This window comes from Jaculus jaculus, chromosome 4 (genome assembly GCF_020740685.1).
Source record: "Jaculus jaculus isolate mJacJac1 chromosome 4, mJacJac1.mat.Y.cur, whole genome shotgun sequence".
NCBI classification, from domain to species: domain Eukaryota; kingdom Metazoa; phylum Chordata; class Mammalia; order Rodentia; family Dipodidae; genus Jaculus; species Jaculus jaculus.
In genome coordinates, this window is record NC_059105.1 from 145,820,707 (window position 1) to 145,844,908 (window position 24,202).

General features: G+C 38.9%; 1 protein-coding gene across 1 annotated transcript in view; it reads left to right on the forward strand.

Annotated features, from left to right (window-relative positions):
* The first annotated feature begins 14,599 nt into the window (after positions 1 to 14,599).
* The window catches only part of Htr1f (5-hydroxytryptamine receptor 1F), a 182,262-nt gene continuing 172,659 nt past the window's right edge, over positions 14,600 to 24,202 (forward strand). Inside the window, exon 1 of the mRNA XM_045148053.1 lies at positions 14,600 to 14,699. The gene's annotated coding sequence lies outside the window, so the exon portion shown is untranslated. The remainder of the gene's footprint in view (positions 14,700 to 24,202) is intronic.

Consider the following 24,202-nt stretch of genomic DNA (forward strand, 5'->3'; position numbering starts at 1 on the left):
CATGCCTATATGTGTATATAGGTGTACCTCAGGTTAAATAACAAATTTTTTAATCTCTCTAAAGTAGGTTAAAATATGCATTTACTTGTTATTAGATATAAAAGGGAATGTAAAAATAAGAGAATTAGTTGATTGGAAAGATACAACAACTGTAAGTATATATATCTTGAATAGGGTTTCAAAAATAACAGAAGAATAAGCTAATATAACTGAAAGAAAAAAAACAGATGATTTGGCATTGATGTTTGGAGAATATATTATTCCTAGTTTTGGGTTTTTTTTTTTTTTTTCGAGGTAGGGTCTCACTCTAGCCCAGGCTGACCTGGAACTCACTATGTATACTCAGGGTGGCCTCGAACTCACAGCGATCCTCCTACCTCTGTCTCCCGAATGGTGGGATTAAGGGCATGCGCCACCACACCCGGCTTTATTCCTAGTTTTAATAAGGAATTATTTATTAGTAAGAAATGACTAGGAAGAGTATAAACAAGGAAGGCTTAGACAATACTTTAGCCAAATTAGACTTTATACTTCTAAGCATTGCTCAAGCACACACAGGACATAAGTCAGGAAAGCACATCTTCTAGGCCACAATACAAGCCTGAATATATTGTAAAAGATGAAATTTTGTCAAGTACGTTTGCATAGTAAAATGGAATTAATTTAGAAATTAAAGATCAGAAGATGTTTGGGAAATTCACACATAGGTGGATATTAACACACTACTGAATAACCAATGCATCAAAGGAGATACCACATGGGAAATCAGAAAATACTTCCAGATAAATGAAAACTGAAACACACAAGTTCAATTGAAGAGAGCCAAAACTCTTCAAAGCAGAAAATGAGAAGATGCAGAGAGCTCAACAGGAAAGGAGACTTACAACCTGCTCTCTAAGGCTCAGGGCACACTAGGAAGAGGAGGAGGAAAGATTGTAAGAGCCACAGACTAGGAAGGAGTAGCCTGAGGCCATGCTCCCACTCCTCTCCCTACAGGGACTGACTTGTGCATTGATGACCCACTGAGTCTGACCCTCAATTGAATGGAAGGAGAGGAGAGGAGACCAAAACCAATGGGACTATAGCCAATATATCCATACAGTAACGGGGAATGTAAAAAGTAAGGCTATGTCTTATTGCACAGTTATATGTTCTTTCATGAAGAAAGTTCTAAGGCCTCCAATAAAAATCTAGTAGAGCTGCTGAAAGAGTTCAACAAGTTTGCAGGTTATAAAATTCTATTGTACTTCTACTCATTGGACATTAGAGATCAAGAAAGAAAGAAGGGAAGGAGGGCCAGAAGTGGTGGTGCACGCCTTTAATCCCAACACTCAGGAGGCAGAGGTAAGAGGATTGCTGTGAGTTCAAGGCCACCCTGAGACTAAATAGTTAATTCTAGGTCAGTCTGAGCCAGAGCGAGACCCTACTTTGAAAAACAAAACAAAACAAAAAGCAAAAAGGAAAGAAACGGAGGGGTAGGGCAAAAGAAAGATTCCATTTCAAATATAATGAAAAAGAATAAAATGTTTAAGAATAAATTTAATAAAAGAACTACAATGCTCATAGACTAAAATCCATAAAATTGGCATAAATTTTAAAAGGCCTAAGTAAGTATAATATTTTTGTGTAGAACAAATGTACCTGAACAAAGTAAAAGCCAAATATGGTAAGATCACAGACAACTTGATAATGAACTGTGGAAAAATTGAAACTATTTTGAAATATCTGGAACAAGACAAAGATATCCACTCTCACCACTTGTCCTCACCAGAGAAATTGGGCAACAGGAAGAAACAAAGATATCCTAATAGAAAAGGAAGTGAAGTTTTCATACTTGCTGATGACATAATTTTACATAGGGAATCCCCTAAGTAAGTAATAAATTAATATGCTGAAGGATAAAACTGATATAAAAATTGGCACATAAAATTAAGTGTCTATACACTAAAAATGAACTTTCAGTAATAGGAAAATTATGATATCAATCCCATGTACAAAAGCAACAACAACAAAAAAAAACTTGGGAATAAGTTAAAGAAGGGGTTGGACAAATGGCTTAGTGGATAAAGTGCTTGTGATGCAAGTGTGGGTACCTGAATTCAGATTCCCAGAATCCACATATTGCTAGGCACTGTAGCAGGTGTCTGTAATCCTAGCATGTCTAGAGCAAGATGGGAGGCAGAGATAGGAGAATACCCCAGAAGTTCATGGGCCAGCTAGCTTGGTGAACAACCAGTAACTGTCTCAAATGCAAGATTGAGGGCAAGGACCAATAGCCAAGGTCATCCTTCTGACCCCCACAAGTGCATTATGGCATGCATGAGCCCTCACGTAGAGATGCCCGAGCATGCACACATATGTGTACACACATACACACACCAAAACAAATGGAAGGAGATAAAAGATGTGTATATTAAAATTATAAAATATTACTGAAAGAACTTAAAGCATACACAAATAAATGACACAATATCTGTTTTATGAAAAAGAGTTTAAATTATTAAATCCTCTATAGTACCCAAAGCATTCAATAAAATCCCTATCAGGTCTTGAGAGTTGGCTTAGTGGTTGCCTCATTTGCCAGAAAATTCTAAGGATGCTGGTTTGATTCCCCAGTACCCACAAAAGCCAAATATACAATGTGGTGCATGTGTCTGGAGTTCGTTTGCAGTGGCTAGAGGCCCTGGCATGCTCATTCTCTCTCTTATTCTCTCCTTTCCTCCCCCTTCTTCTCTCTGCCTCTTTCTCTTCCTCTGCCAAATAATAAATAAATAATATAACTAATACAATATAATGTAATTTTTAAATCCCTATCAAGTTACCAGTATCATTTGTCTTAGAAAGAAAAAAAGTCCTAAAGTTACTATACATGTACAATAAGAAATCCCTCACAATAGCCAAGACAACCATGAGAAAAATAAACCAAAGGTCGGGCATCATTCCATCTGATTTCAAAACATGCTACAAAGTAATAACTAAGTAGCATAGTGCTGGCCTAAAAATAAACATACCCACCAATGGAACAAATGAAAAGTCTAAAAAGAAGCCCACACATACATGTTAGGCAAGTACTTTACCACTAAGCTGCATCTCTGGGCTTTATATTCCATGCATAGACTTTGAGGTTGAAATTTGATTAATATTCCAAGAATACAGAAGAGTACATTGTCTTTGAAAACTGAAATATTCACATGTAATTTAATATGCAAATTAAATTAGGCCTTTGTCTTACATCATCCAAAAACAAATAAACCCCAAAGTAACTATAGGCTTAACCATAGAAACTGAAGCTATAAAACTTGTAGAAGAAAATATGAGGGAACTTCATATGACATTAGTCTGTATAACTATTATTTTTCCTCAATAACCCAAGTAAAGAGGCAAAAATAAATAAATGAAATCATATCGAACAAAAAAAGCTTCTGCACAAGACCACAAACTTTTGTCAGAGTGAAAAGTTAAGAAGGAAGGGCTGGGAAAATTGCAGCTATACATCTGATAAGGGGTGAGTATCCAAAGAAAGTTAAAATGCCCAACAGATATACAGAAAGAAAAAAATAATAATACTAGGGTTTTAAAATGGGCAAAGAGGGCTGGAGAGATGGCTTAGCGGTTAAGCGCTTGCCTGTGAAGCCTAAGGACCCCAGTTCGAGGCTCGGTTCCCCAGGTCCCACATTAGCCAGATGCACAATGGGGCGCACGCGTCTGGAGTTCGTTTGCAGAGGCTGGAAGCCCTGGCGTGCCCATTCTCTCTCTCTCTCCCTCTATCTGTCTTTCTCTCTGTGTCTGTCGCTCTCAAATAAAATGTTTAAAAAGAAATAAAAATAAAATAAAATGGGCAAAGAACATGAAAGAAACATTTCTTAAAAAGAAAACTCACAAACATCAAACAGACATGGAAAAAAATATCCAAAATCAACAGTGATTGGTTAGAATAATGTGAGTTCAAACCACAGTAGGATTTTACCTCACACCTGTCAAGATGACTGTCACCTCAAAGATAATGCCTTGGCCAGAATTAGAGGAAAGGGAACACGTGTACACTGTTGACGGGGATATAATGTAGCCATTGTGGCAAATTGAAAGCTCCTCGCAGGACAGATACCATACGATCCAGCAGTCCCACTTGCAGTGCTTACCCTGAGGGCTTGAAGTGCGTAAATTGAGAACATGTATGTACTTCCGTGCACCCTGTGCACCATGGCATATATGTGCAAATACATCCCCCCACCATATACACAGAAAGAAAGAGAGAGAGAGAGAGGGAGGGAGGGAGGGAAGGAGGGAGAAAGGAAGGAAGGAAGGAAGGAAGGAAGGAAGGAAGGAAGGAAGGAAGGAAGGAAGGAAGGAAGGAAGGAAGGAAGGGGGGAAGGGAAAGAAAATATATATATATATCTATATAATAAAATACTAAAGTACTATTCAACTTTAAAAATTAAAATAAATAGGAGAAAATTATTCTAAGTGAAATAAATTGACAAAGTACCACAAATATTGTATATTCTCATTTATACATGGAGTCTAAAATAATTTAGCTTTTAGAAGAAAAGAGAGAATGATAGTTACTAGAAGCTAAGAAATTTGAGGAATGGGACAAGGATGATGCAAAAGTACAAAGCCTCAGTTACATTGGAAGAACTATTTTAGGTTTTGTATCTAAGCCTGGTTCACAATGTGCACTGTGGTGAGTATAGTAAGTAATATTGCATTATACATTTCAAACTTGCCAAAAGTAAATTCTAAATAGTCTCATCAGAAAAAAAAATTGACATGAGGAATATGTTAATTAGCTTGATTTAATTTTCCATGTGGTAGTCATAAACTCTAACATCACTTTGAATCATAAATATATGTAATTATAATTTTTCAATTTACAATAAACATGTTTTAAAGGACAGATCTTACAGTTGGAGAAAATATTTGCAAATCATTTATCTACTAGAGAAATTACATCTAGCATATCTAAAAAGTCTTAAAATTCAACAATAGAAGAAGAAATGTCACAACTGAAAATTAGCAAAAGATCTGAATAGATTTCTCTCCCAAGATGAGCACTTGAAAATATGCCCAGGACCATGACTTATTCAGATGGTACAAATCAAAACACCAACAAAGTCACCAGTAGGAGAACTCACCTGAAACCAAAGACAAGAAGGGTCACAAGGCTATGGAAATTCCAGAGCCCTGTGCTGAATGCAAAATGGTGCGAAAGCTTTAGAAAGCACCTGACAGTCCCTGAATAGGCTAATTGCAGAGTTGCCATGTGATACCAATTTTAAGTAAGTAAAATTAAAAATGTATCATTATGAAAAGCTTATGCACAAGTTTTTATGGCATAATTGTTCATGACTCAAAAACTAGAAAGATCTCCTCTATCCCCCACTTAATAAATGGGTAAGTAATGTGGTCTATCCATCCAGTGCAATACTACTTTACAATTAAAGCTAAGTACTGAAACCTTAAAGTATGAAAGAAGTCATTCACAAAACATTAAATATGATATGGTTTTAGTTACAGAAAGTGTCCATAACAGAGAAATATGCAGTGATAGAAAGTTGAATAAAGTAGGGCATGGTGGTGCATGCCTTTAATTCCAGCACTTGGGAGGCAGCGGTAGGAGCATCGCCATGAGTTTGAGGCCACCCTGAGACTACATCATGAATTCTAGATCAGCCTGAGCTAGAGTGAGACCCTACCTCAAAAAACAAACAAAAAAATGAAAGTAGAATAAGGGCTAGGGCAGGGGACTATAGTAGGCAAAAGGAAGACACAATACAAAATGGCAAGGCTAGTAGAATTTGGAGTTTCAAAAAGTAAAAGATAATCAAGAAAAAAATATTCAATTGATTCCTTGTTTGTCAACTTTAAAAATGGACAAATAACATATATATAAAATACAAAACTAACATATAAACTAGGTAGGCAGTGATATCATAGTGTATCACAGTACACAACAGTGCATTATGATCAAGACTACACTTGTTTTTCAGAGCCTTCGTATTTTAGCTGTGACAGGTCATGCTTTTGTGCATTTATCCACAACACTCCTACAACAATGACAGTAAAGAAATAAGAAGACAGTCAGTTACAAGGAATGAAAAAATAGGAGAGGTCTAGAGCGATGCCCTAGCAGTTAACACACTTGCCTGTGAAGACTAAGGACCCGTGTTGGACTCTCCAGGTCCCACGTAAGCCAGACACACAAGCACGCAAGGTTGCACATGTGCACAAGGTGGCACACATGTCTGGATTTTGATTACAGTATCTGGAGGCCCTGGTGTACCAATTTTCACTCTCTTCTTCTCATTAAACAAAAAAAAAATAGAAGAGCAGTCATTTCAGCATTTTCCTTGGATGTGGGGAAAATGGCATACAAAGACAGTAGAGAAATGAGTACAGCTCATCCCTCTGTGCTTGTGAAAGGCTTGGCACTAAAAAAGTACAAGAAACGTTAAAAGTGGGTGAAGCGTGGGCCAAAACCACATCACTGATAAGTCTTAGACAAGTATTGGGAAAATATCACTAGGTTTCATGCCCATTGTCTGTGAGCAGGTGATAATTTCTCTTCCTCTCTCTCCATGGAAGAGACTGGAGATTTCCCTGAACAAAACACAAGACAGCTTACATAAAAATATACATAATAACGGGATGGATAGATTGCTTAGTGGTTAAGACACTTGAATGTGGAGCCTAAGGACCCAGGTTCCATTCTCCAGTACCTGCAAAAGCCAAATGCACAAGATGGCACACGTATCTGGAGTTCATGTGCCAGAGGCCCTGGTGTCCCCACTTTCTCTATCTTCCCCCCTCTCATAAACAAATGAAATATTTTAAAAGATTTACATAATAAGAAGTAGAACCTCCATTTCTGTTACCCTTACTATTCCCCAGGTGCTTCCGTGCTTCCAGGAAAGGAACTGGAAACATCTTCTCTGTAGTAATTGAGCAGGCCCAGGGGATAGGTAGGCTCTTTATATAGAAAGCCCAGTTCACAGAGAAAATCCCTATTCATGAAGCCCATACACAGGAAGATACATCTTGGCAAACAGACGTCTGTGCCCAACTTCTGAATTTCCATGAGTATACAAAGAACCTAGATACTAAAAATATCTTCAACGTGTGACACAAAGAGTGAGAGTAGAGAACTATGAGGAAGGAAGGCTACTTTACAAAGCACCCTAAGGTGGACTGTAAATGACACCCAACAGCTTCCGCCATTCAATAGATACCACTTTGGAACATAGTAGCTGATACATTTCAGTATAAATTAAATTTAAATATATTTACATTTATATATGCATGCTTCTCAAAAATTACTTAGTATCTTTTGATTTCCAGATAATTAATTACATTTCCAGACAATAAATTAAATTAATTAAGATGAATAAACTAGCTTCTTCTCAAAGGAGCCTGAACTCTAGGGAAGACAGATGAATACACACACATTACATTAAGGTGTGATAAATGATACAATAATAAAATGGACTCAATTTGAAAATTATTTAAGGAATACTTAAATATTTTGGAAGAGTCTACCTCTCAAAAGAGTATTAAGACCAACTTTAAAACAAACTCACTTATGTTACTATACATGTAACTATGTGCTTTTTAATGTAATATAATTGGGAAAAATTATAGTTAAAAAACTATTGAGAAACTTTTCTCCCATTAACAATTTTATAAATTAACCATATTTAAAAGAAACGACTTCATCATGCATTCTTAGTAAGACTCCACTGGTACCAATAGTGCTGCTTGTAGTGGCTTATAGCCACAGGGTGCTCTCTGCGCACAATGTGGTTCTATTACTAGGAAGGGGCAGTAAGTGGTTAAGGAATTGGCATGGGTCTTTGAACAAATTGCATTAAAATCATTCAAGAATTGCATTTAATTAAGCAATAATAATACATAAGCAGCTTTATGAAGCTGTTAAATTATCTCATTTCACATTCATAAGAAGAAGCCTATGTATGAAGTTGTATAAACATTTTTAAATAAACACAATTTGTTCTCCGTCAAAAACAAGTATTAGTCTCCTTAATACTAATGTTTTGGATAAATTTATTACATACTAAACATGTTTTCCTAGTAAATTTCCAAGACTAGACATTAATTGCCCTCAAACCTGTTTTATATGTGTGTTAAGAGCAGGCAGTGACATGGCTTAGGATTTTACCTTGATATTTTAAAACATTTTTGTTTTATTGGCATTGTCTGCTTGACCACATCTATGAAGGAATTATCAAAAGCATGTTGGGAAGATAGGAAGGCAAGATCTGTTTATCTCAAGCATGCACTCATTCTTTCAGTGTCTCCATGGGGAGCTCCAGTTGGCTCAGAACTCACTGATATAAACACATCCAAAGCCCGCTATTTGGTTGTCCTGGAGCTATATAGTTGCAAATTCCATTTATTTAAAAAAATGCTTTCTCTTTCAAAGTTGCTTTGTGTAGTGATTCTAATAAAAAGATAAGCATCCTCAAAGATACCTCATTACATGTTAAAGCCTGATGGCTTTTTTTCTGGTTTCATTGCTATTTTTTATCCCCAAAATTTGATTTTATAATATGTAGTACCTTATTTTTTCTACAAAATTTCTTATGCCATGTTGTCATATAATCAAGGTAGTTCTGTACATGGAGGGTAGAATTGGTTATTATAATATTAAATTTTTGAAAATTGAAGTTAGAAGAAATTAAATCCCTTCTTCAAATTATCTAACAGGTTATATGATGAAACTAAGAACTAAATTAAATTAATTTTTCACAGCTGCTGTTTCTTTTGTTTGTTTTTATTTGTTTTTGAGATAGGATGTTATTATGTTGTACAAGCTGGCGTGGAATTGAATATATAACTAGGGATGGCCTGAAACTTGCAATTCTCCTGCCTCAAGCTCATACATACTATGATTACAGTCATGTACCACTATAGCTAGCTAGTTAATCAATTCAAAGTCAACTTTCTTTCATGAGTTTTCTTCTGAACTTTCTCAAAAATGCAGTCATGTATCAGTTTCTTATTGCATTTTCATTCATAACATAAATGAGAAGGTATGAGATATTGAAAGTATTAAGACTAATATAAACAATGGCTCTAGATAAAACAGTTATAACTGAAAGTACCATCAAAGTTATTAGGAGACAAGGATACACTGGCATTGACAATCTCTTGAGATGGATGGGGTTCCCCCCTGAAGGGCTTATTCATTGCAGCTTATTGTCATTAGCATTTAGGTTTTTTTTTAAATATACTGATTCATTGATTGATTGATTGATTGATTGGAGAGCAATACAGAGGCAGAGAGAGAGAAAGAGAGAATGGGTACACCAGGGCCTCCAGCCATTGCAAATGAACTCCAGATGCATATGCCGCCTTGTGCATCTGGTTTACATGGGTCCTGAAGAGTTGAACCAGGATCCTTTGGCTTTGCAGGCAAACGCCTTAACTGCTAAGCCATCTCTCCAGCCCTAGCAATTATTATTTTGTTTTTTCCCAAAGTAGTGTCTCACTCTGGCTCAGGCTGACCTGGAACAAAGTCTGTACTGCCAAGCTAGCCTCAAACTCACACAATCCTTCTATTTCTGCCTCCCAAATGCTGGGACTAAAAGCATGAGCCACCACTCCTGACTTAGCATTTATATATTACTGACTTTGATAGACATTTTCTGTCACTCCATTACTGTAGACTTAGTCACTCATAGTTTTTATACATCAACAATCTTTAATTATGTTGCTCAATGATATCACATATGCCACCATCCTTCCCGTTGTGCAGTCTAAGAATAAGGTGGCCAAAGATAAGAGATCATGCTGATGTCTGTGTTCATTTCGCCCAGTACTATCTGCCCAGTTTTAGCGATGTGCTACCTGTGGTCTAATTTACCACAGTGGAGCGTTTTTCTCCCCTATCTTTCTACTCCATCATATTGTGTATGTCTGGTAAAAGATTCATAGAGTTAGCTCATGACAGTGGACATTTTTAGCAACATGCTAAGAACAAATCCAAAGTGTGAACCTAAACTTTTGGCCAGTGCTTTGGTTATAATATTCTGAAATCAGCCTGGGCATAATTTTCATCTCCAGTGAAATGAACTTCTTTTAGTAGAGATTATTCTACAATCCTCTCTTCTCCTGTTTATTGGAGAATTATTAAATTATATTTCCTCGGTAAGTCTCACCTTTTTCTTTTCTACTTTCCTTCAGATTTAAACAATTATCTGAAGAATTCAGTGAATGCATAAAGCCAACCTGAGTAATCCTTAGACAATGTTTTCTTCATAAACTTGAAGAGGAGCTGCTTAATGAGTACTTTTCTTTGGATTACAAGTTTTTGTTTCACTTTGCAATATTTTTTCCAAAATATGGCAGGTATACTTATAATAATTCTCTCATAAATTGACCCTGTATTGCCAAAGCAAGAGTCAGTTTATCTTGTATAGAGTTAGGTAAATCTTCTGCACTTATCCAAACAGTTCAAGAAAGGTGCCATCACTCTTTGAGTTAATTGTAGCTGACCTCTACAGTTATATTGCCACTGCAGTTAGCTTAGTTGAAAAGTACACAGAGCTTCAACTTAGTCTTCAACTGAGATCAATATTATTAAGATAGTGCAATTTGGCCTCAATAGAATCCTTTTTTCTGGCAAAACATCAAGAAATAGAGCTTTTATCTTTTGAAATATGTGTCCCTCCTTATGCATGTTTATTACATTAAACAAGAATTTTCCAGGCCTAGTGGCGCACGCCTTTAATTCCAGCATTTAGGAGGCAGAATTAGGAGGATTGCTATGAGTTCAAGGCCACCCTGAAACTACATAGTGAATTCCAGGTCAGCCTGGGCCAGAGTGGGACCCTACCTTGAAAAATAAACAAACAAACAAAAAAAGAATTAATAGTTCTGGATTTCCTATTTTAGATGTATTCATGCTGTGTGACTTAGGCTGTAGGTGCCTCCTTAGTCTGGTGTTATAGACATGCACCAACCAGGCCAGAAGTTCTTTTTGAGGTTTTGTTGTTGATGTCCCAGACCTGAGTACAGAACCCAAGGTCTTGTGTGTGCTAGGCAAACATTCTCATTCTGCAGCTGAACTATATTCTCAGCCCTGATTTCTTATCTAACCTTTCATTATTTAAAAAATACAAAAAATAGCTCACTTGCCTAAATGGCAGCCATGTATAGGGAGAGATCATCATGTTAAGTGAGGTAAGAGAGACAAATACCACATGCTGTCTCCCTCTTCATTAGAAAAGAAAAGCCAAGCTGGGGAGATGGCTGGTGGGTGAAGTGCTTGCTGTATATACCTGAACTTGGATCCCGGAGGCGAGGCCGTGTAGAAAGAAGCCAGGCACTGGTCCGCAGCTGTCATTCCACTGAGCCTACTGTGAGAAGGAAGGAGAGAAGAGAATATCCTGGAAACTCCTTGGAGGCCAGAATAGTAAACACAGCTGTGAACAACAAGGAAAATGAAAGACCTGCCTCACCAGAGGAAGACAAAGATGAACATCTGGAGTTGCCCTCTGGCTTCCACGCGGGGCAAGTGACACATGCACCCCCATGTGAACACACATGAACACCATTCACACACCAAAAGAAAAAAGAAAAACAGTCGGGCATGATGACACACACCTTTAGATCCAGAACTTGGGAGGCAAAGGTAGGAGGATCAGTGAGTGCAAGGCCACCCTGAGGCTACATAGTGAATTCCAGGTTAGCTTGAGCAACAGAGAGACCATGCCTTGCAAAAGCAAGCAAACAAACAAACAAAAACCAAAAATACAAAAGAAAGAAAAATAAATAAAAGTACTGAAAAGAGAAGGGTACTCTTTTCGAAAAGGAAGGGGAAAACAGGAGAAATGAGAAGGCAATTGGGGCCATAAGATCAAAGTACTACAAAAATGTATAAAAGCCACGAAACACTAATAAAATGCCTTTTAAAATATCTTGTTTAGGTGAGTTAATTAATTTTTAACTTAAAATCTCAATGGAATGCCAAGCTTTTTCTCACTGAAATTCAGGCTTCTATCCATTGTGGATCAACACCTAAGGAAGCAGTTCATTTTACGGTATCCTCCCATTACTCAGAGCAAACCTTGCTGGGGGCTGAGGCAATGTCCTGGCTGCTGGGTTAAGTGTCTGTGCACTGAATAGCAATGGGGCGCCTCTAGGGCACAAGGTTCTACTGCAGCATGCACAGACACCTAAGCAAATTCAGTTTCTGAGGCAGCAAGAGCAGGGCATCGGAAGCCTTAGATTCCTTTGGTGCTGGAGGCAAGCTTTTCTCCACACGTTCACTTAACACAGTCCATTCTCCTAGATGTGTGGTCACATTACTATCTCCACTTGCATATGTCCCATGTGTCACCTACAAATAGTCTGAATGTAAGCCTTTAACTCTCCACATTTCAACTTTTTTGCTAGCAAACAGGACAAAAATCTATGGATATTCTCAGAATCTATTTGCATCTTTTGTAGGTTCCATTACTGTTGAAACTATTGTGGGTGGAGACAATTTTTGTAAGTGTATAGAATGTGTTTTTTAAAGTATTTTATTTTTAAATATTACTTTTATATTTATTTAATTACTTGAGAGAGGCAGAGTCAGAGCGAGGGGGGAGGGGAGCAAGCAAGACACAGAGAATGGGTGCACCAGGGCTTCCAACTACTACAAACAAACTCCTGATGCATGTTACACCTGTGTATCTGGCATATGTGGGTCCTGAGGAATCAAACCTGGGTCCTTTGGCTTTGCAGGCAAGTGCCTTATTTACTAAGCCATCCTTCTAGCCCAAAGTATTTTATTTTTATTTATTTATTACAGAGAGAGGGAGAGAGAATGGTCACACCAGGGCCTCTAGCCACTGCAGATGTATGTGCTACCATGTGCACCTGGCTTATGTGGGTTCTGGAGAAGAACCTCGGTCCTTAGGCTTAGCAGGCAAGCACCTTAACCACTAAGCCAGCTTTCCAGTCCCTAAAATGTGTTGTGATCACAATAGTCTCTCAATGACTTTCTCTGCCCCCTCCTAATCCCTCTTCTGCTGAACCATTTCTTCCCAAGTAACCCCTCTCCTACGGGGATGTCTCTTTTTGCACTTGTTGAGGTGATATGACCTTGTATGGCAACTTTCACCTCCAAGATTTGTTATATAATATGTTGGATGTAAAATCTACATGGCCAGTATGATCTCCTTGGGAAATTTTTTTATGAGTTCTATAAATCTTGTGTCCCTCTGCAATTATTTTTACTCTGTTTCCTAAACAAGTAGCCCTATACTTATCTTGTCAGGTACTCAAAAGGAACAAGGATTAGACTGTGCAAGTCATGGCACAGGGAGCTGAGCTGTGAGAAAGATGTGAGGAATGCAAATGTGGAACACATGTCAATGGTGGTCTGAAATCACTAACCATAATTCAGAGAACATTTACTGTGTACTAAGCGCCAAGCATTATGTTTATAGACAGCATCTCATTTAAATATATGAAGTCAGAGAACATGGGTGGCATCTCCAGAGAAGGAAGATGAACTGGAAAACAAGGGCTTGGTTTGAAGGAAGATTTAAGGTATACATTCGCTTTAGGTCACAGAAAACACTGGGTTGTGGGGCAGCAGAAAGGATCTCTCGGACAGGCTTCCTTTCTGGGAACATAAATCTACACAGCGGGGCTCAGGGTAGAACTCAGTCCTGGGTGCCTGCTCCCACCTCCCCCAGCACTGGAGACCAAACACGGGAGAACTGCTCCCTTCCAAAATGCATGCACTTCTCCGGATTCCAAATAGATTTGGAGCAGTCCCACAAGGGTGATGGAAGTCTGTTTAGAGAGCTGTCAAACTTTAAACTGGAGAAAGATTTAAGACTACAAACTGCAAAGTCAAATATTCTCTCAAGGTCAAATCCAGGAAAATCGATCCAGATGCGTCCCAAAAGATCTCTAGTATAAACCTTCTGGGATATGTCAGCATAAAACTGACGAAACCTTTACTTCAGTACCTTGTCAACCTTCCTCCTCCCTTTGCCCCTAATTCCCATTATTTTTTTTTTCAGGAAACATATTTTTGTGAAACTGTGGGTAATTAGATTTCTGGGCCCACCCAATAACTGAATCACAATGCCTTAAACACCCATCCATTCTCCTCACCCTGCTCTCACTTTATTCCTAGCCATCCAGAGCCATGAAAAATAATATATTTTTTAAAAAAATCCCTAAGGGAAGGAAACACAAAAATAAAAAGTTAAAGAAAACAAAGTCATTTTCTTTAACATGTTCGCAGCAAGGTGGTTCGCGTCACTTCCAGATTCGATAAGCACATCATCTCCAAGGTATCACTCAAGTTAAAGGGACGGGACTTTTCTCCCTCCCCCGCCTTTCTGCGAGCATCAGTACGCGGGGAGGGAGGGAGGAGACGGATGGAAGAAGAGGCTGGGAAGAGGAAAAGTGAAAGAAGCGGGGAGACGGTGTTGGAGGAACGGATGACCGCCAGAGCTCAGGGGTGCTAGGGGCACAGAGCCCTGGGCGTCGGCTCGCCTCGCCTGGCCGGAGGGCTGGCGTCCGGAAACCGCAGCGCGCAGTCGGTTCGGCTCGCGGCCCCGGAGCGGCCAAGGCTGGAGCGGGGAGAGCCGGAGGCTTGGCCTGTCCGTCTGTCCGGCCGGCCAGGGGGCACCTTGCAGGCTCCGGACGGCCTGCGGCGGGGAGCGCCCGGGGTGAGTGTGCGCGGCGGCGGCAGGGGCGAGCCGGGGAGAGCGCGTGGCCCCGAGGCTGGCGCGCAGGTGGGGAAGGGGGCGCGGCCGGGCCGGGGTCTGCGCTCCGCCTGGGGGGGGGGGTAGGTTGGGGCGGGGGTCTGGCGACCATTCCTCCCCCTCAGCACTTTGGTAACACTGCGTACCATTCAAGATCGCCCTATCCCGGGTTGCCCGCCACCTCTGCTTCTCCGGGGCGAACTTTGGCGAGCAGGTGGTCCTGGCTGCCGGGAGGGGTCTGGCCCCAGGGGCGACGGGTGACGGTTCCAGCCACTCAGGTCGCAGGCTCCCCGCGCTCCCACCCTAGGTAGCCTCTAGGATGGGTAGAACCTGGTACCCTGTGGAAGGTCAGTAGAGTCATGGAATCGGGGAGGGGGTAACCGATAAGATCCACGAAAGCTCAGGGAGGCTGGAAAGAAGAAATCATTTTAGTTTTCCAACTTCCCGTGGGTCGGATCAATGAGGTAAACGGGAGGCACAGCCTCCGCCTGGCGGCCACAGGGTACCTACACTGCTCTGGGTCTTGGAGGTAAGATTGGTGGCATCTTTTGACTGACCAGACTTAAGCAAAGAAAGGGGGTTTGGAGTGGGTGGCCAAGGAGGGTCCATCTTCAGAGTTCCTGCACCCAAACTGGTCTGGAGGGCCACAGCTGTGTGCCAGAAAGTTAAGAAATGAGATGGAGGAACGAGGAGACAGAATGCATAGACACAGGCAGTTTGGATGTCTTTTAAGTATGACATCTGGTTGAGACACAGAGAAGAAATACTACGTGGCCTGTCACGCACTTAGGTAAACTGGTGCCATGTAGATTCGTTTATCCTGCGCCTAAGTACTTCCCAAGCACCTCTGTGATTTGTAACATCAGCTGATTTGCGTGCATTTAAGGTGACGTAAGCAGGGAACCGAGCCATTCCCCCTCTGGTCTTTCTGGAGCAGCTATGCAATTGTTGCCGTTTAACTACATTTTAGTGGGCACTAGCCTCAAAACCAAGACCCTCATACACATGCAAAAATGAGTTTCAGTCCATTTCCATTTAGACATACATAGATGAAATTTAATCTGATGGTCAGCAATCTACTGAAATTTATGTTTGATTTGCCCCAGTTGTTTATTTGTTAGGGGAGATAGACCAGGCTCAGCTGTCCATCCCCAAAGGAAACTGAGGAAGACTGTGACCTCCCATGTGGCTTACAACTGCTATCCTTCCCCCCTCCAAACTCATCATTTCCCAGTTACCTCAAAGGGAAATGTACTTCGTGTCTCTCCCTCAACCCATTCAAATCTATTCCAAGGTCAGTTTCCACAGGAAACTTGTCTTTCACTGTTTTCGTAACAAAGGTGACATTCCGAGTTTGGGTGAATGTTCTTTAAGGAACAAAGTCACTTATTTCTAAGACAAATGTTCCACTTGCCTGGTATTACCTTAGGACTAAGTTGCCAGATACACAAAATAAGTTATTGTTCTTATTTTTGTCAGAGAAAGTTATACTTTTCATCTAGCTCTAATGAGTACAGATAATCTGTTCATGCCTTGTCTAGTAGGTAATTAGAGCCAGTGAAGAAAAGGTCCAGCAAGAAGTTGTAGCACCCCAACAGTGTGCCAAGACCTTTATGCATCATGTGAGGAATGAAGCAATAATGGGCCGTTGCCTCATTAGCCAGGTTCTATGCACAGCTAGGACCAACAGCAGTACTGCAAAGGCAGTTTCTTCATTTCTTTTAAATAAATAAATGTTCTGCTCAAGCAGTTTCATAAAGTTCTTTGATTGTATTGTATTGTTTTTATAAAGTCCACAAAGCTTCTAGTTAAAATAGCACATCTTTTAAAGGAAATGTTTTACTATGATTTAAAATTTGAAGCATTTTCTTCAGACTTCCAAAATTATGCCTTCTTAATAAAAAAATAAGAAGGTAATCCAAAGTTTCTTACTCTATCAATATGGTTCCCTTTGACATTGATTAACTACCACAGAAATAGTTTCAGGAGTGTTTGAAGAGCATTTTCTAGTATATCAGTAATAAATGGGTAATGTAAAACCAGGTGGGCATGGTATTTTAAAACTCATGGCAGCATTCTCGTTTCATAAATGGAAGGAATACATTTCAAGCAGAGTAAATGATGCAGTGGTTGCTTCCTGATTCTGGGATCCCTAAAGAAGCATCAGTAGGAGTTCAACCTAGAAATACATAGAACCATAGTCCCAGTGCCCTGAATGGAATCTCTTCTGTTTTTTTTTGTGTTTTTTTTTTGTTTTTGTTTTTTTATTTTGTCAACCTTAAATTAAAAAGATAAGTAATGTTCTAAAAGTGTAAAGAAACTCAAAACTGGCATCCATAAGAGAAATGACCCTTTCACTTGAAAATGTACCAAGTGATGTTTCAGAACTGAGGGAGGCTAATAAGTGGGCCTTAAGGGCAGTCATGTGTGCCCATGAGGGTTCTAGAGCTGGGACTAAATGGATCTGATACTTTTCCCAGTTCTTCTGCAGTGTTTTTCTTCTCTCAGTATTACATATGGTCTCTTATCTCATGGTGTGGAATTTCACTTTACTTACATGTATATAAGAAGACATAAAATCATTTACAGCAGGAAATATTTTACCAAGATCCTCTTGCTACGAGGTGAAGCCAGTCTGTTGGAATATAGGGTATGTAAGAAGGCTGACAGAAAGGTAGGAGTGTTGTTAAAACTGGTCTTCAACCAGCCACAGTAACTGAAAGTGGTGAGAAGTGATGGAATTGGATGTATTTGGAGATGACAAGATGATGAGAAATCGGATGTGGCTGTTGATAGAATAAAAGGAATAGCAGTTCATGTCAATGCTTATGAGCCAGAGCAACTAATGCCAACCAGCATCATCAAGTGATTTGGGAAGACTGGGAAGAGACAGTATTTGAACAGAGTATTCGATATCTACTTATGGACATCATAGGGGTGGTTGGGATATAGTGCAGAGAAAATATGTGTCACCAGTGCACAAATGAAATTTAGAGCAGAATACAACTCATTTAAAGGGAAAAACTGGGGGAAGAGTTCTTAGAGCCACACAAAGTATGGAAATTGAAGACAGTAGGAGCTAGAAGAAAGGAAACTAAGAAAGGAGTCAGTGAAATTGAGAGAAATCCAAAATCATGGAAACTGAAAGGCTAAAGAACTTCAAGCAAAAGGACATGATAACCAGCTTTGTTCAGTGCCGATGGAGGGATCAGGAATGGGAGGACAGATAATTATTTGGAATTTTAGATGATCTTTGTATTAGTCCACGTTTCATTACTGTGACACAATACCTGAGATAATCAACTTAAAAGGAGAAAAACTTTATTTATTTCTTTATTTTTTATTTATTTGAGAGCGACAGACACAGAGAGAAAGACAGATAGAGGGAGAGAGAGTGAATGGGCCTGCCAGGGCTTCCAGCCTCTGCAAACGAACTCCAGATGCGTGTGCCCCCTTGTGCATCTGGCTAACGTGGGACCTGGGGAACCGAGCCTCGAACCAGGGTCCTTAGGCTTCACAGGCAAGTGCTTAACTGCTAAGCCATCTCTCCAGCCCAAAAAACTTTATTTTTACTTATGTTTTCAGAGGCTTCAGTCCATGGTCACTTGGTTTTGTTTCTTTGTGCCTGTGGCAGCACATTACATCATAGATGGCAAGAACTCATGGAAGAGGAGACTGTCTCACCTCATGGTGATGAGGAAGCAGAGAGAGACAGAAGGAGGTAGGGACCCAGTATCCCTGTCAAAGGCAACCAATAATGCCCTAATTCCTTCTAGTATGCCCCACCTCCTGAAGGTTCTACCACCTACCAATAGCCTTCCATACATGAGAGATAGTCAAGATCCAAATCATATGTCTGGGAAAAAAATCAAGCCATAACATTCTTTATAATAAAATGTTAATGAAGGTAATGATAAAAAACTGAATCCAAGACATTGAACAACGTTCAGAAGTTTAGTGATTCTGATCCTAAGAATGTATCTTATGGATATAGATGTACTTAGGTAAATTAACATATACTCAGAGTTAAGCAAACAATTGAAATAAAATATAAATATGTACAAGTAGGAAGTAAGCAAAATATACTACATATATCTATTCAATAAAACATTACCAACTGGGAAAATTATTCAGACAGCTTTCTGTTTATTAAAATGAAAATAAATTAAAAGTGCATTCAGCAACAAGGAAAAGTTGTATTTAATAGTATGTATATCATTTATTAACAAAGAAAACTAAGACTGTAAGTGAAAATTTGTCTAAAATCCAAGGGATAATTGTGGTTGCCTATGGTGAGGGAAATTTGTTGGTAGGCCATAATGATGTAGGAAAGATGATGATTTGGCAGGGGAGACTGTTATTTTTTATACCAGCACTAACAAGTGAACCCAGAGCCTTACACATACGAGGCAACCATTCTGCCAATGAGCAACACTTAATCATGGGCACATCGGTTCCTATTCAAAATTATAAGCAAAGTTTTATATATAAATATGAAAGTGTTTGTAATTTAAAATAATAGACGGAAATAGCAAGGGGTGGTGAGAAAATTAATACTATATAGGGCATAACTCTTTCAAAAAAGATTCCTCTGACAAGTAGTAGGGCATAGCAATCCAGGCAGCAGTGAGGTGAGGAAATAGCATGGCCAGGAATAGGCAAAGTGGCATATTCTAGAAACTTCCAGATGTGGATCTGACCTTTATTCCCTATCCCATATGCCCAAGCTCAGTCACTTGGATAAACTATTCTGATTGCTGTTTAATAATGTTTTAAAACAATTTCATCAGCTACTGTGATTTCATTTGCTCAAAATAAAATGATGAATTCTTATTTTAAATGTGATGATTGTCAGTCTACAATGACTCTTTTTTCAGAGGACAAGATCTCACACTGTAGCCCAGACTAATCTGAAACTCACCATGTGGTGTAGTCTGGCCTCAAATTCAGCAGTCCTTGTGCCTAAGCCTCCTGAGTGTAGCAATCACAGGAGTGTACCTGCACACCTAGCTTTACTGTTGAGGTCCCAAGTGTCAACACAAACTGCTTTGATGTTGTCCTTTTTAAAAAATCTATGTACTTCATTAGCTCTTTTTAAATCTATCCATAAATTGAATAATATTCAATATTAAGATAAATAAAAATAAAATTCTCATCATTGTTGTCAATGGAAAAATGTATTACTGGCAATGACTAAGAGGTGATGAAAAGACCTATTTAGAAAAAGAAAAATAAACGGTGACTCTATTAATTTTGATCAGGTTGACCAGATACTATCAGCTAAAAGTCTTAAGCTTAAATATGACTTTTTTTTTTCTGGCTTAAAAGGAACACGTTTTCATCAAACTGGAATTCTCCCAAGGGGTTAATTCTAAAGTGAAGAAAATTGGACAAATTCCCTACTCTCTAACCATATCACTTGCTGCCATGACAAGCAGTCATGTTGAGTGCCAGTGGGACACGGCTCGCATTTGGGTAAATTGCCCTGTCTTCTGTGTGTCTAATGCAAACCTCCCTATTAAGCTACAAACCCCTGCAGATCAATACAAGGACAGTTCGTTGACCTCCAAGCTGATTCACCTGTCTCTCTTCAAAGAGGGTGCTTACATCCTATATTTCATCAGAGAGATTCCCTGGTTCTTTTTTTAATTCTCTATTGCTAAGTTCAAGTCAGTCAATCTATCTCAGTGGGTCCCTTGAATCTGTTCTACCTTCCTGACAAATTTACCATTATGTCTGACCTTGACTCAACATTTTTTAAACTTACCTCTCTAAATTGTTTATCATTCCCATAAGTCATTTTCCCATATTGCTCCAGAGTTAATTTCAAGATTAATCCTTACCTGTGCTTAAAATCATTAGCCACTTTACCTTCTCCTGCCTGTCCATGGTGTTACCAACAGGGAGTGGTTACGTTTCTCTCATAGGTTAGGTTTCCTCTGCTCTTCACTTAGCTCCACTGCTTTTCCATCTGGCAAATTCTCAATCATTTGCCAGAATTTAGTCATATTTCATTTTCCCTCCCTAGACCTCTTCCTTCAGTAGAAATTAAGCCATGTTTCTCTTTATCTATGGATCTTGAGTGTACACCCATGTTGTACTTGGATTACATTTTTCTTATTTACATATCTCTTCTCTGCAGTGAGGCTGTGAGACAGGACTAGTCCTTTTTGATCACCCGGGGGAATAAATGGTGGAGAGAATAGCACAATTGCACCAGAAAGAAATACCTCCCACCCTCAAATTACTCAGTTTAGGAATATCAACAAACAAGTCACATCATTAATAGTGTAGCAGCTGCCCTTGGGTGGGAGTGATTCATTTCCTAGAAACCCTCTCAAAACTTTTTCTTTCTTCAGGGTGGCTATCTCTAAGACATCTGTTTTACAAACTTTTGTAAAATTAAAAGAAAAAACTAGAAGCTTTATAACATAATCTTCTGCCCCTATCATTGCCAAAAATGATGGCCATTTCTCTTACATAATAAAGCCTCAAGGGAAGAAAATTACATAAACTCACTCAATAACCCATTTTGGTGTTCAACTGCCTTCATTTTTTCTATACATTATAAACTGACATTGCTGTAGTTATTCGGCTATTTTTGAAATGAATATTAGGTTACATGTTACCTTTACCTACCTATTTGAAAATAATGTCACTGTTAAGCAAAAATATCTCAATTAAATGAGTTATTAATAATCACTGATCCTTTTCAAGTATCTAATGTTCTACCTTAACCAAAGATCTTAAACTAGAGTGGACCTGAAATTTTTTCTCTCATTTTGTCTTGTAATTAAGATGCTAGTGTATTTTCACATTTAGGGTGAGAATTGATGAAGTATGAGTTTCTCTGGGACAGTATATGAGTAGAAACGAGTATATGCACAACAAAACTGTCAAGGTTTATGTGCAAATACATAGTCCTTCAATACTTTATAATTGTGTTCTGATCTCATACTTTGTAGCATCTGTGATATTTTAGAAAATATTCAAAGCATGGCTTTGTTTTCTAATTACCCTTGCAAGTTGATTTCTGAGTATTGCACTGATAGCTGAAAGACTTCAGGAAAGATTTCTCTGGTTATGCTTACAGGCAAGGGCACCTCCATTATAGGACATGTGACAGTAAATAGGTTGGTTGTGTCATTTTAGATCTCTTGTTAGATGTTTCCCATAATAAATTCCAGGTTTGGAGCATGATCATTTCAATATTCTGCCTGCACATCATGCCGTTCAGCCACTGCAACACAGCGCTATTAATTCAAGACGTCTTCTTGCTGTTTTTTGGAATGGAGGCAAGTGTGCTTGACAAGCCAAGGACCCTTCAATCTTTATAGTTCTGGTGGAAATAAAAGCAATGGAGCTCTCTATTCTTACCTTTTACAGCTAAATCTGGATTGTATGATGTGGAGATTTTCTATTTTGATAAAAGCACCATTTTCTCTCAAATCCATCTGCTCCTTCCTGATTAGGTTCAATCTGTCACCACCAATTCTCTGAGATATTAGAATAAATGAAGTTGTATAATCCTGGGAAGCACCTCCAAATTAAGGGTTAACAAAGGTTAAAATCCAGACAAACTTTATTTTTGTCCTAAAGACATTTGCCAAGGGTGTGGAGAGATAGCACAGTCGGTGAATGTTTGCCTTGCAAGCAAGGGGCCCTGAGTTCAACAAATCCGCAGAATCCCTGAAAAAGTGCCCAGTATGGTGGTACATGCTTGTAATCCCAGTGCTTGGGTAGTAGAGACAGGAAGATGTCTGGGATTCACTGGCCAGCCAGTTTATCCTAGGGCAGTGACAGACCCTATCTCATAAATGGTGGACAGCACCTGAGGAACAACACTTGAGGTTGTCCTCCAGTCCATATGCACACAGACACCCACGTACCTGTACCCAGTGTGTGCCCATGCATGCAAGTGCATGCACATGCACACACACACACACGAAAACAAAAAGGAAAAGAAAAAAAAAATTGGCTGGGCGTGGTGGCACATACCTTTAATCCCAGCACTCAGAAGGCAGAGGTAGGAGGATTGTCATGAGTTTACCCTGAGAATGCAGAGTGAATTCTGGGTCAACTTGGACTAGAGTGAGACCCAACCTCAAAAACCAAGACTAAGCTAAATTCTATGTGAATTTTCCTTCCTCCCAGGTATATTCTCTCAGTAAGTATAGTTACAACCTTTCATTGAACCTCAGGTCCTGAGGGGAGAGAGAAATTCAGTGGTAAAGTACTTGACTAGTATGCATGAAGGTCTTTCTTTTAATCCCAGTACCGCCAAGAATATATTACCGAACTTACTGTTTTCTATTAAGTAGAACTTTGTATGGATACAACATATGTTGGTATCATTATTTCCTTTATTTTTACTGAACTTTTTAAAAAGAATAAATGCATCATCCTATTTCAAAATTATGTATTTCAATATGGTTGATATTGATACTTTTTTCATTTGATTGCTTTTAAGGTTGAATTTCATTAATTTTTATAATAGTTTTAATTTCTCTACTTTGAACTCTCAGGCAGTGCTTTTAGCTTATATTAGAATGCACATACATGTTCCCAGACTTTGACCATTGCATGTAACAATGTTTCCCATTTGTTGAATTTGTCCCATGATAAACAGTGATGGGATCTAAGTTTAAATTTTGTGCCATTTAACATTTCACTGTTTTTACTTTCATTTAGTTTTGATTTCATGGAACACTAAGTCTGTATTTCCCCATCACACAATCAGTTGAATATTTATTCATATTCTTACTTTGGTGATCTTATTTATTTTAATCATCTTTTATTTTTATTTCTTAATCTATTTGCATTTTTTAAAGTTTCAACTTTAAATTTTTTTAATATAATTTAATTTTTAATCATCTTTTGATAAGGCCAAAATTCATTTTTATTTATCAGATGTGATTAATTCTTGGCGTTTTTTTTTGTTTGTTTGTTTTTGGTTTTCTTTTTGGTTTTCAAGGTAGGGTTTCACTCTAGTCCAGGCTGACCTGGAATTTACCATTAGTCTTAGGGTAGCCTCAAACTCACAGAGATCCTCCTACCTCTGCCTCCCAAGTGCTGGGATTAAAAAGGTGTGAGCCACCACTCCCAGCCCTAAACTGCTTTTAATACAGTAGTTCCTGGCACAATTATAAATGGAAATCATAATTTTACACAGGTAGGTGAGAAACTTATGAATAAAGTAGGGGAAGGGAAATTGATGGGACTTATTTTTTAAATTGTGAGGTGTCTTTGAAACATAGAAGATGTGACAATGACGTTTCAAATGCCAATAGATGAAACTTAGTTCTGAGAACTATGCAAAGGACAATGTTAATATTCTAAAAAGATATTTTTAAAACCTTGGGCTGGAAGGATTGCTTATCAGTTAAGGCATTTTTCTGCAAAGCCAAAGGACCCAGGTTCTATTCCCTAGGACCCACGTAAGCCAGATGCACAAGGGGGTTCATGTG